Raw genomic sequence first — 12,076 nt, 5'->3', positions numbered from 1 at the left:
ATTTTGAGGTGAGAATACATTTTAAGACTATCTTCAGGACAAAATGCCCAGATCTCATTAGCATAATCAAATAACAAGATGGTTAATGCATTTTAGGCCATCTTGAGGTTAGACCCTAGTTTTGTATGGATTGAAGAAAGATGGGTAGAAAAAACTCTTCAGCCTATGCTCTCATCAGGGTACCTGGGCAGCCAGCTGTGTTTTATAACACTGAGAAGCTTCAAAAACACCTTTTAATAGCTTTCTTTTATAGATTACCATTCACTATTTTCTTTCTCCTTTTAGTTGCCAGGATGAAAAGCTATCTTACAGCGTATTTATCCCATAAACATAACAACACAAATCAAGAAAAAATTTTCTTAACTTTATTTTCTGTTAATATAATCTTATTTCTTGCTTTGTCCTTGGTTTTCTGAACCTTGCCCTATCGAAAATGCTGGACTTGGTTATATGTTGAGTATATGAACTATTTTGTTATTTGAGTTTGTCAGTCACGACAACCATCTTCTATATCACCATGCAGTCCAAGCTAACATTTTAATGGCAAGTAAGTCATTACTCGGGGAGTCACGTGTTGTTGTTGTAGAGGATTGAGATTAAAGTGTGTCAAGTATAACATGTGATTTCTTACCCATGTATTCCTACATGTTTAGAGTATTTCTCTGTATTATTTCTAAAAGCTACAGTGACACCTATATTTCTTTTTATTTCTCTGTACAACTTTATGTAATATCCTCACACTTCCATGAATAGTTGAGGGATACATCTAGTTAAATGAGATAAACAAGTACATGAGATAAGGCTCACATGTGTGGGGCTGTCTTGTCTGAGGGACAAGGAAGGCGACAAGGAAGGTGTCATTAACTTGTGCCTCACTTGTAGGAGAGCCCGCATTTTACCTGTGTTTTCATTGCCTGTATTCTACCCCAGAGACAAACCTCTTCTTATAAGACCTCAATGCACTGCAACAGTGTTTTAAAGGGTTGTTTTCCTAATCATTAAGTTTCTGGTAATAAGCTTTATGAGTCCTTGCATTTTCTCTAGGACATGTGGATAGAACTCTTTTCACAAGAGTAACAGTTCTCATGGAATTGATTAAAATTTAAAAACTATTCATTGAGGGAAACAATAGCTTTCTCGTTACATAAATTCCTTTTCTATTTCTTGCTGTATAAAATATATACTGTATTCTTTCCATGCCAAGGTGATTTTTATGAGTGAAATGATCATGTTCAATTTGTCTGTGGAAAAACTTGACCTTCCTTAAGGCTATGCAAACGTAACAGGTAGTCAACCCTAAAACCATATTTGAGCTCACCCAACTGATAAGCTCTGCTTTCTCTCATCTTTCAAAGAAGCACTGATTTTATTGCTTCTTTTGCTGATTTGTTTGTTTGTTTGTTTTGTTTTGTTTTTCAGGTACTAGTCCTGGAAACTGAACTCAGTGCCTCATGCCTGTTATAAAGTGGTCTACCACTGAGGTATATCCCCCAATCTACTTTTTTTTCATTTCTTACATGGGCTCCTTGAATATAATAACTAGTTTGTCTTTCATTGAGTCTTTAGAAACAGGACATAAACTGCTCATATCTATCCCAGCTGATTTAAAATAGGCCTCAAAGCAATGGGAAATATGGCTAGTCAGTTAAGAGCACCGTCTTACTAAGGACCAGAGTTCCATTTCCTATACCCAAATCAAATAGTTCACAACTCCCTGTACCTTCAGGTCCAGGGGGACATATGGTCTCTTCAGGATCCTACAGCCTCCTGCTTTCACATGATCACAAACTCACATAGAAACACATACATAGATACAGAATTAAAATAAAATAAATATTTAAAATACATATGACACAATAGTTTTCATCAAAAAAGGTGAATACATTTTGTTTCCTTAAATGACAAATAATATAATATTTTTTAAAAAGAGAAAGAGTGCAAAATTTCTCCTTAGAGTATATTCTCAGATTTGGCAAAGATACAATTAAATTTTAATTTATAAGTAATGACATTACTTTAAATTCCAAACTGCAGCCACATGTCCCTTTAGAACAGCAAAATCCACAGACAGAAAAAACTGCTTAGTGATGGATATCACACCTGCTCTCCTGGGACCTGATGAAGGTGCAATAAATAGTACTGAGAAAGATTCTATAGATGCCTAGAAACCATCTGTGCACAGTGATATAATTGTCAAACCAAGCCATTTCATCTGTCGTCCCTAAAGTCAACCTCATACCTCAGAGACCAAGACATACACAGAAGCAGAGTTTCTGTCTGCTGGGCTGGCAGAGGCATTACCTTTCCATCTGACTGAAGGCAAATGGGAGCTTGTGAACAAATTAAGCCTGCTTGTTCTGGAAAGCTTGTCTCTGCTGCAGCAGGGTGACTCTGTAAGGCTGCCCTTTCAAACTGTTTCCAGAACATCCATCTGGAACTATTTACATAGGGGCAAACCTCACTTGTTTACTTCTATATATGACTGCTGGGACTCTCTTATGTGCATGCTGTTCTGCAGATGCAGATACATAAAAGAAGATGGCTGTAGTGAGTGGAGAGGAGGCAACGTTTGTACTCCTCCAAAGTCCAAGGTACAAGCGTACCTCACAAGCGTACAAGTGAGTTTTTATTCCTCAGGATGCTTCAGAGCACAACAAAGTGGGCACAGAGCTAGGCTTGCTGTCTACAGATTGGCAGCTACCGACTTCACACTTCTAAATGTTGATTTTGTCATTTTCTAAACCAGTAGGTTGTTGTAAGTTCTCCAGACCACATTACCTGTAACTTATATGTTTCCAAGTTTATTCATAATGTTGACAGAAATCGACTGTGACAGAACTGAACATCTCATTTTCTATTGTTTGGTAGCTGCAGACAGCTCAGGTCAATAGGCCACTTTAGCATGTCTGCTGCTGTTGTCCTTGTTCAGTTCATGTTTAGGCAGTCAAGCTGGTGAGGCTTTATGGTTCTCTGTGTTTTAAAAACCTTTCCCTTCCTTCTTTTGCAAGAACTGAGCCTTGAGTACACAAACTGTCTTATAGATGTATCCATTGGGACTGGGCTCCACAACTCTGCATTTTGATTGGTTGTGGCTTTCTGTTGGAGACAAGCCCTGAGAAACTTCTGACCTTTCCTCATTCCCCCAACCCTGCTGCACCTGGTTGACCAACATCCTGCTTGACAGTTGCAGAAATGTGCTAACTGTACCATGACTTCCCGAGATAACTGCAAAGTGTTCCAGGCCCCGGGCCAAGAAGATTTTGTAACTTGCACCCTGCCCCTCCCTGAGTTCAGAAGTTCTAGAGTGGGATTTTCCAACCTACCCCTCCCTGAGTGTTCTACACTGTGCTCCTCCCTCGCCCCGCCCCTATCTAAGGTTGGCCTTAAAAGCCTCCGGTTCAATAAAATTTGACTCTTGACAAGTGCACATTTGCTTGAGTCCGTTCTCTCTCGCCCGTTTTTCTTTCAGGCCTGGTCCTCTTTGGAGACCCCACGAATTACTAGTCCCGCAGGCAGGTACAGCTTTCTATGATGGTCTTTTCTATTGCAAAAAGAATTTCCCTTGATAACGGATGAGAGCTACACTTATCTGTGTTTATAAAACAGATATTTCAAATTTCGTTAGGGATTATGCTGATTTAGTAAACTGATGATTGTAGGTCTCCACCAAGATTCATGACTTCAGTTGCCTGGCTAGGTACCAGGAGTGATTTCCCTATTGTTAAGGGAGTCTTAAATTCAATTTGAGAGTTGTTGGTTACTGCCAAAGTAAGTATGGTACTACTACACCTGTGATTTTCTTGCCATTCTGGTCCTTGCTGTGGTTTCATAGCTGTCATAGCTGGGTAGAACTGTCAGTAGTTTTCCTTCTATGGAAGCTTGCATTGTGCCTTCTGTTATGATGAAAGCTGGTCCTTAAGAAGAAGGCATTCCAGTCAGTTCCAGCTCAGCGGCCTCTGGCCCATTTGTATGAAGTGCAGGGTGTCTTCAGCACTAGGGACTTACCTTTCACCTATGGAGGGCAGCCAAGGGCAATATAATAGCCTGCAATGATTGGACAACCCTCAGCAACAATCCAAAAGAGGGATTCTCATGCCTGGTATTAGAAAAATAGTCTTCCCCAGCAAAGATCACACCATCTGGTCATCTAATACCAGATGTTCAGCCCTGAAAACATACATACAGGTAACATTCTATAGACTGAGCAAGCTGCATTTAGGAATATGTGTGCGTATATTTACACATATTCACGTAACAACACTTAATAAAAAGAATCAGTGAACTTGAAAGAGAGTAAAGAGGGTATATGGGAACACTTGGAGGGAAGGAAGTTAAGTAGAAGATAATGTAATTATATTATAATCCCAAAATATAAAAGAAGTTTAAAAAAACAAACAGGCTGACGTATCCGGCCAGCATGTCCATACAAGTGTTTGATTCTTATATAATAATAGTTTGACTCACCTGCCCATCTTAAGAAAACTGTTTTATGGGACCTGTACAGCTCATATCACCTGCACAGTCTAATCTAGCAAGTAATCCTGGACAGCCGCCTTCTTCATGTCTGATCTTGTACTCTGATGTGGAAAAATAATGGGGAATACCTCAAAATGCTGACTACCACAACACCATATGTTTTGTGGCTACCTAGGAGGAAAAGTAACTTTTGTTTTCCTTAAATACTGTAATTGATTATTACTCATGTTTACAAATGTTACCTTAAGGGTATAGACTTTCTTCGTATTGTCTTAGATTTTTTGTTGTACTGGCTATCTGATTAGGGGGCAAGCCACTAACTTCAGTTTTGCCAGAAGTAAATAAGCGAAATGACAAAATATTAGCCTTCTGGCAGTGCGAGTGTACGCCACACCTGGACATGCTCGATTATTCTGATATTGACAAAGTGATGCTTTCATACCAAACACCTTGCTGAATGGCTTTGTAAGCATTGAATTTATAACTAAGTTGTAAAGTTTCTTTGATTCTTCTGTAAATAGTGACCATGTTATATCTCTTTGAATGCTTAACCACCTTAGTTATTTTAATAATATGTGACCCAGTCTTTCTTTATACTGCTAATTACAATAAATATGTTGTCTTTCTCTTGAATTTAATGAAAAGCTTTCTAATATTTATTCAGTTTTGTGAAGATATAATTGATATATTTAATCAAGTAAAAAAAAAACAACTCTTTCTTTCTACTTTATATGATACCTGAATACATGATACCCTGAAACTATTTATATAACATTTATTTCTTGAAGTTTAAGGAAAAATAATTTATGAAAAAAAAATTTATTGTTTTCTAGATGTTGTATCCTTTCTACACCATCTAGACATATAATTTAAATATATGATTTTTTATAGATTCTTGGTTTATTTCTCTTTTCAATATCTTATTTAGTACATGTTTAAATTATTTGATTTTGAAGTAATATTTAATATTAAATTAAAATCAGACATATCATTTCTACCTGCTTCTACTGGGGATCTCACTTAGAAAGTCTTCAGACTAATGGACAGTTTGAAAAATGACCAAAAAAGCTATTTTGAGGCCAGTCTGAAGAAAGACCCTAAGAGTAGATCATATAAACACTTATCTGGGTTACTTTCCTATCGTTGAGATAAAACATCATGACCAAGACAACTTATAGGAAGAAGCTTTATTTGGAGCATATGTTTCCAGACAGATAACAGTCCATCAATATCATGGCAGGAAATCATGCCATCAAGCAGAAATGGTCACTGGTGCCAAACTCAGAGTTCACATCTTCCACCACACGTGGGAAGCAGAGAGAGCTCAAAATGGTGCCAGTCTTTAAGCTCTCAAAATCTAATCTTGGTGAAGTACTTCCTTTAGAAAGACCATGCACAGCTTCTTATTCTACCCAAATGACGTCACCTGCTATAGACCACGTATTCCAATATCTGAGCCTATGCATGCCATTCTTACTCAGAATGCTAAATTCCAGAAATGTCTTTAGGTTAAGGGAGTCATGGTCAAGCCCGAACTGGTAGCCATTCCGCATAGTGTTGTCCATCTGTTCATGAAGGATTGTGGATTCTTCCTCTGGGTTTCAGAGAGCTGCTGAGACCAAGGCAGGTGACATGGAAAATTCCTGAATGAAGATCCTGATAAGAAATTTCATGAAGTCATCAAAGTGAAGCTTGAGTTTTGATGGGGACCCCAAGGTGGTGAAGAAAGCAAAAATGTGGAATCTCTATAAAGAAGAGCTGCACACAGATTGAATAGACCTAATCCAGGAAGATAAATGAAGTCTGACAGGAAGGAAAGCTGGAAGGCAGAGCCATGTAAGCATTACGATACTGGACTTGGAGCTAGAAAATTTGGTGTTTGGTCTGCTAGGTTTCCATCATGCTTTAGTCCAGTATTTCCTCACTATGCCCCAGTATTTTCCTTTGGCAATGCAAATATATATTCTGTGCCATTATATGATATGAATATGTAATTTGCTTTTCGATTTTACAGAGGGTTACAATTAAAAGACTGGAGGAGAATTGGGTTTTTAAAATGTTAAGATTGAAAAACTATGGGACTTTTGGAGTTGTAGTAAATTTATTTTGCATTATAATGTGACCAGGAATTTAGGGACCCAGAGAATGGAATACAGTGATTTAAATGAAATGTCCCTAAAAATGTCTCAGGCATTTGAATACTTAGTTCACAGTTGGTAGCACTCTTTGTGTAGGATTAGGAAGTAATGGCCTTTCTGGAGAAAGTATGTCCCTGGGGAAAGACTTTGAGGTCTCAAAATCCTCTCCTTATTCCTAATGTACTCTCTCTCTGCTCTAGTTTGCATTTTAAGATGTCAACTCTCAGCTGCTGCTCTAGTCACCATTCTTCCTTGCTGCCACACTTCCACAACATCATAATGATGAATTCTTATCCCTCTGGAACCATAAGAAGCCCCAAATGAACCGTTCCCTCTCTAAGCTGCCTTGGTGGGTTTTTGTTTGTTTGTTTTGTTTTGGGTGTCTTTTTCACAGCAAAAGAAAAGTAATTAAATATGTCTGGAGAATCCCAAATGTACCTTGGCTTCTTCCTGTGGTCACCAGCAGAATTCAAGGGCAACCAAGTGACTTTCAGCCCTGAAGAAGAAGCACTCTATGACTCCACCACTTCTTCCATGCTTCCTTCTTTCTTTCATTCTGTTTGAGCCCTAAGTTTGTTAGATGGTATGGTCTGCTCCTCTCCCTTAGGTTTCTATCTCTGTAAGCACACCTCATAGACACATCCAGATGTGTGCTTGGCTTATCATCTAGATCTGTACAATCAATTTGAGAATCAAGATTAGCCATCATTGACTGGTCTTCTATCCCAAGGGTAATTTTGAAATTGCCTTTTCCAGCCTTCTGGGAGTCACTGATTTATAAGAATTTTTTTTATTAAGTTTTCAATTTTCATTTGTTTGCCCTCAACATTGAATAACTAGTGGAATTCCAAACCTAGATCTTCCACTAACTAGACTTGAAATTTTATACACCATCCAACTATTTACTCCCATCCCTCATGATGGATCAGCTTAAAATTTTTTTAATTTGTTTGTCTAGGTTTATCTAGGACAGGTTCATGAAATGGCTGCTGAGGTTGGCAGTGATGGTGATGGACATCTGTTGAAGACTCAGGATTTATGAAGGAGTACAGATAGTAGACAGGGGAAAGCCTTTGGGTCTTCAGCCCTACACAAAGAACTACCTGCAACTAAGGAATCTGCAGGTGGGAGAAATAGGAAGGAGGACAAAAATTTCTTATCCAATACCAAATGAACAACCCTGAAAACAAACATACAAGTAGCATCATTCAGACTGAGCAGGATGTGTTTATGTACTTAGGAATATATATGGGTATATGCATATGTTTATGTGACAAATATTAATAAAAAACAGAGGCCATGAATTTGAAAGAGAGCAAGATATTTTTTAGGTAGGAGAGGGAAGAGGAGAAATGATATAATTGTATTATAATTTCAAGTAAATAAAAGAAATAATTCTTTTATAAATAAAACTTAAAAATAAAAAAAAATTTAAAAAATTAAAACTAAAAAAAAAGAGCTAGCTACCATAAGTTAGGCCTCTAAATGGATCTAAATACTGGTTGTTAGTATTTATTTAAAAAAATAATGCCATGCATACAGCCATGTTGGGGGAAAGGGAAGCATAAAAGAATTGGAGCCTTAGTGAGCCATGAAGGCAGAGAGACAAAGAGACAGGGAGAGAGACAGACAGATAGAAATATTAGAAAGGGGAGCCCCTACAGAGAAAGAGGAAAGAGACCAAAACAGGGAGGAGCAATGGAGGAGAGAGAGCAGAGAGGCAGAGGTCCTTTTATCCCAGGCCCCTGTCAGTGACTATCACAGGTGGCTAAGCAACCTAGGAGTTATGAAATAACTAACCTAGAATGGAAAAATAAAAAGCCCTAGCATAATGCTGGCAACACTATTTTACAAGCAATGCAGGGTCAGAGGCAGGGCAGGACAGGTGTCCAACCACAGGGTATCTGCGGTTGGACGCCTGAAACAATCGGGACACCCAAGATAAGAACCGGGAGTCTTTCCCGCCTTCTCTGAACCGGCTACGTGACTTAGCCCACATCTGCTTTCCCGCCTTCCCTGCTCCAAATATGTAACCTAACTATGGCTTTGTTCAAATCCCCCAATCAGATCCCCGTAACTATGCTTCTCGCTTCTGTAAACGTGCTTCTTGCTCCCGAGCCCTATAAAAACCCGTCACCCCAACCGAGAGGCGCGCAGGTCTTCCGAAAGGCTTTGTCGCCCCGGGTACCCGTGTATCGAAATAAACCTCTTGCGGCTTGCATCCGAAGGCTGGTCTCGCTGATTCTTGGGAAGCGGGGTCTCCCCGTCTAGAGAGGCTCTACCCAGAGTCTTTCAAGGCTAGTGAAATAGCACTGGTAATTGTGATGGCTGTCTTCTTGTAGACTGTGTGAAATCAAATCACTACTTCCATATACTTTGAAGCTTTACCTTCACCTTTCTTACCCTCAAATTTTTCTTCTTGCTTGGCTCATTAAGTTATAGTGAGCAGAACGGTGTGCTGCTAAACAGTTGGGAGGAAAAGCAGACATTTCTGAAACTAGTGATCAATTTGTAGTGTCAAGAATGCATGAAGCTGCAGGATAAAAGGCAGATGAACAGTGGTTTATTTTTATTGTGTTTGACTCTGCAGAGTTAGAAAGGGTAAACAATAATTTTTGCATGAGAACAAGACAGCTTTAAACTATAAATCTCTATAAAGGTGAAACAGCCCCAAGAAAGTAGCATTTGTTATCATTCTCTGTAATAATTCACAGGGCAAAGAGATATCTATCAGTTATGTCAGAGGTGATATTTTATTTTCGTAAAAGTTAAATAAATAATACTGTTTCTTGTGCTAAGATATTTTTAACATTCTTATTTATTCTTTGTTTCATACAATGTGTTTTGATCATATTCTCCCCCTCCCCAAACTCCATAAAGATTCTCCCCCACTACCCTCCACATGCACCCAATTTTATGTTCTTTCTCTCTTTTAAAACCAATGGACTCTTTCTGTCTCTGTCTCTACCTCTCCCTGTCTCTCTCTCACAAACATACACACACACACACACACACACACACACACACACACACCATGGAGGTGTATTTGCATTAACTACACCTAAGCATAGACCCTCAAGGTCCAGTGATATATGCAGAAGAGGGGGTGGAAAGATTATTAGACCCAGAGGTGGTGGAGACCTTCAAGGGAACAGCATTTCCAGACACAAGAGTACAGAAGTACATACAAACTCACAGAGACTATGACAGCATGCACAAGACCTGAAAAAGCTCATGTCAGACAAAATCACCACTTGAGAGAACAGGAAGACACAAAGCCCCACCCCTAGCCAGGAAGCTATTCGCAGTTGATAGCTGATAGAAGAAGGAAAATCATTTTTCTTCAACAAAGGGGCACTAGTTACATCAACCACACTCCCGCGTAAGCTAATATATTTTTAAGTTGCATATTGTGTGTTGTTAGAGCTTCAGTTATACCACCTAGAAACTATGTGACTTTGGGCAAGTCACTTTCTATCATCTGTAAAATGAAATAAAAAATTATGTCACTTTCTCTCATCTGTAAAATGAAATAGAAAATTATGTCTAAGCTTTAAACTTGTGCTTCTGTGACAGTCACTTCACATCAGTTGGTTTTATTTACGGAAAATAAACTTTTAACTAAATCCCGACTCTTGAGCTGCTGACTGAAACACTTTGATGATGTTTTATGTCCATGAAGTGCACTAAAGTGCTGGCAGAAATGGTTTTCTGTGGCCATGGGATTATACATGGCACTCATTTATTGCTAATGTGAAATGAGAAGCTCTACGTTGCATCTTGACTTTAAAGTTGAGGCAGCTGCTAAACTATTAGGACAGAAAGCAGACATATGGTCCTCCTAAAGATCAGTTTATAGTAGTAAGAGGGCGTGGACCTGTGGGTGGAAAGAAAGGTGCTTGCTGTCAACACACTGCTTAAGTGAAACCCTCGTCACATGAACTCTATTCCTCTCTTTTTTTCTGGAATGAAAGATTCTCGAGGGCAGCAGTTGTTATGTATACATCAATATATTCTCAGAACCTAGTAATAGGTATGTGAGAGGATGTTGTCTTGGCAGTTTGTATTAACTAATCTAAGACTGTCTGTTAAATACGATCAGGATTATCTAGCGACAACCCTTTTAAACAATACAAATTTTATCTGATTTTACATATGAAAGAGTTAAAGAAATAGAAGCTAATATATTTGATTCACAAAGACAAAGTGAAAGAATCAGGGTTCTTTTTTTTTTTTAACTTAACTTCAATCTTTGAGTTTTTAATCTCCATAGCAACAGTCTTTATGTTATATTATGGTAGGGAGCATAAGATGTACTTACAGATATTGATTTAGTAGATAAGCAAACAGTTTAGTCAAACATTAGAATATATTTAATACAAATAAATTTAATTCAATTTAATAAGAAAGAATTTTTTATTTTTTTATATTAATTACAGTTCATTCACTTTGTATCTTAGCCATAGCCCACTCTGTTTTTCCCTTCCAATCCCACCCTCTCTGCCTCATCTCCTCCCATGCCCCTTCACCCAGTCCACTGATAGGGGAGGTCTTCCTCCCCTTCCAACTGAGCCTAGCTTATCAGGTCTCATCAGGACTGGTTTATTGTCCTCCTCTTTGGCCTGGTAAAGCTGCACCCCAATCAGCGGGAGGTGGTAAAAAACCAGACATTGAGCTCATGTCAGAAACAGTCCCTGATCCCATTACTAGGAAACTCACTTCAATACTGAGCTGCCATGGGCTACATCTGAGCAGGGGTTCTAGGTAATATCCATGAATGGTCCTTGGTTGAAGTATCAGTCTCAGAAAAGACCCCTCAGCCCAGATATTTTCATTCCGTTGCTCACCTTGTGGAGCTCCTGCTCTCTATTTAAGACCGTTGTAGAGCAAGATGCTTTGCTTGGCAACTGACAAACTACATGAAAACATGTAAGACTGTTTCTACATATATGCCTCAGGACCTGGAGAATTGGTGAAATGATGAGCACAAATGACTCCATTATAAGTCCAAGAGACACTGGGTGCTTTGCTGGTTCTAATGAAGGTCAGACAGCATCCTTGTAGGCATGCACTGTACAGAGGGAATGGCATTTGAGAAAAATGCCTGAAAGCTACACAGAGCATTCACAAGAAGATAACAGGATTAACTTTATTAAAGAAAATAGTCAGGGTGGTGAAGAATAAGGATGGCAGAAGTCATGGTTAGAAAAATGTGTGAGGAGATAGCTTGATGCTAGCCCAGAACATCTCTAATGTTCCTTAGAAGAAGCATCCTTAGGACATGATGTAGAGTTAATAGTGCCTCCTCTACAAAAAGTGTCCAGTGAAACCAAGGTTGTCAAGAGGATGGATTGAAGATTTAGTGTCAAATAGAGTGTGGTGTTCAGAATGGAAGAACACTCGATGAGTGAATAAGAACTGTATGCCAAAAGCTCTTCTGTTCATGATGAAAAGGCCAAGTT

The 12,076-nt window shown here is 38.8% G+C and overlaps 1 long non-coding RNA gene across 1 annotated transcript; it reads left to right on the top strand.

Moving 5' to 3' along the window:
* The first annotated feature begins 3,439 nt into the window (after window positions 1–3,439).
* On the top strand, window positions 3,440–8,835 carry LOC129689709 (uncharacterized). The gene is made up of 2 exons (XR_008722162.1): window positions 3,440–3,516; window positions 6,082–8,835. It is a non-coding gene; the product is annotated as an uncharacterized LOC129689709 (long non-coding RNA).
* The last annotated feature ends 3,241 nt before the right edge of the window (window positions 8,836–12,076 follow it).

The sequence above is a fragment of the Psammomys obesus genome, unplaced genomic scaffold, assembly GCF_907164565.1.
Source record: "Psammomys obesus unplaced genomic scaffold, mPsaObe1.curated_primary_1811, whole genome shotgun sequence".
NCBI lineage: Eukaryota > Metazoa > Chordata > Mammalia > Rodentia > Muridae > Psammomys > Psammomys obesus.
Note: the sequence above shows the minus strand (reverse complement) of the source record. Positions and strands in the feature narration are given on the sequence as shown.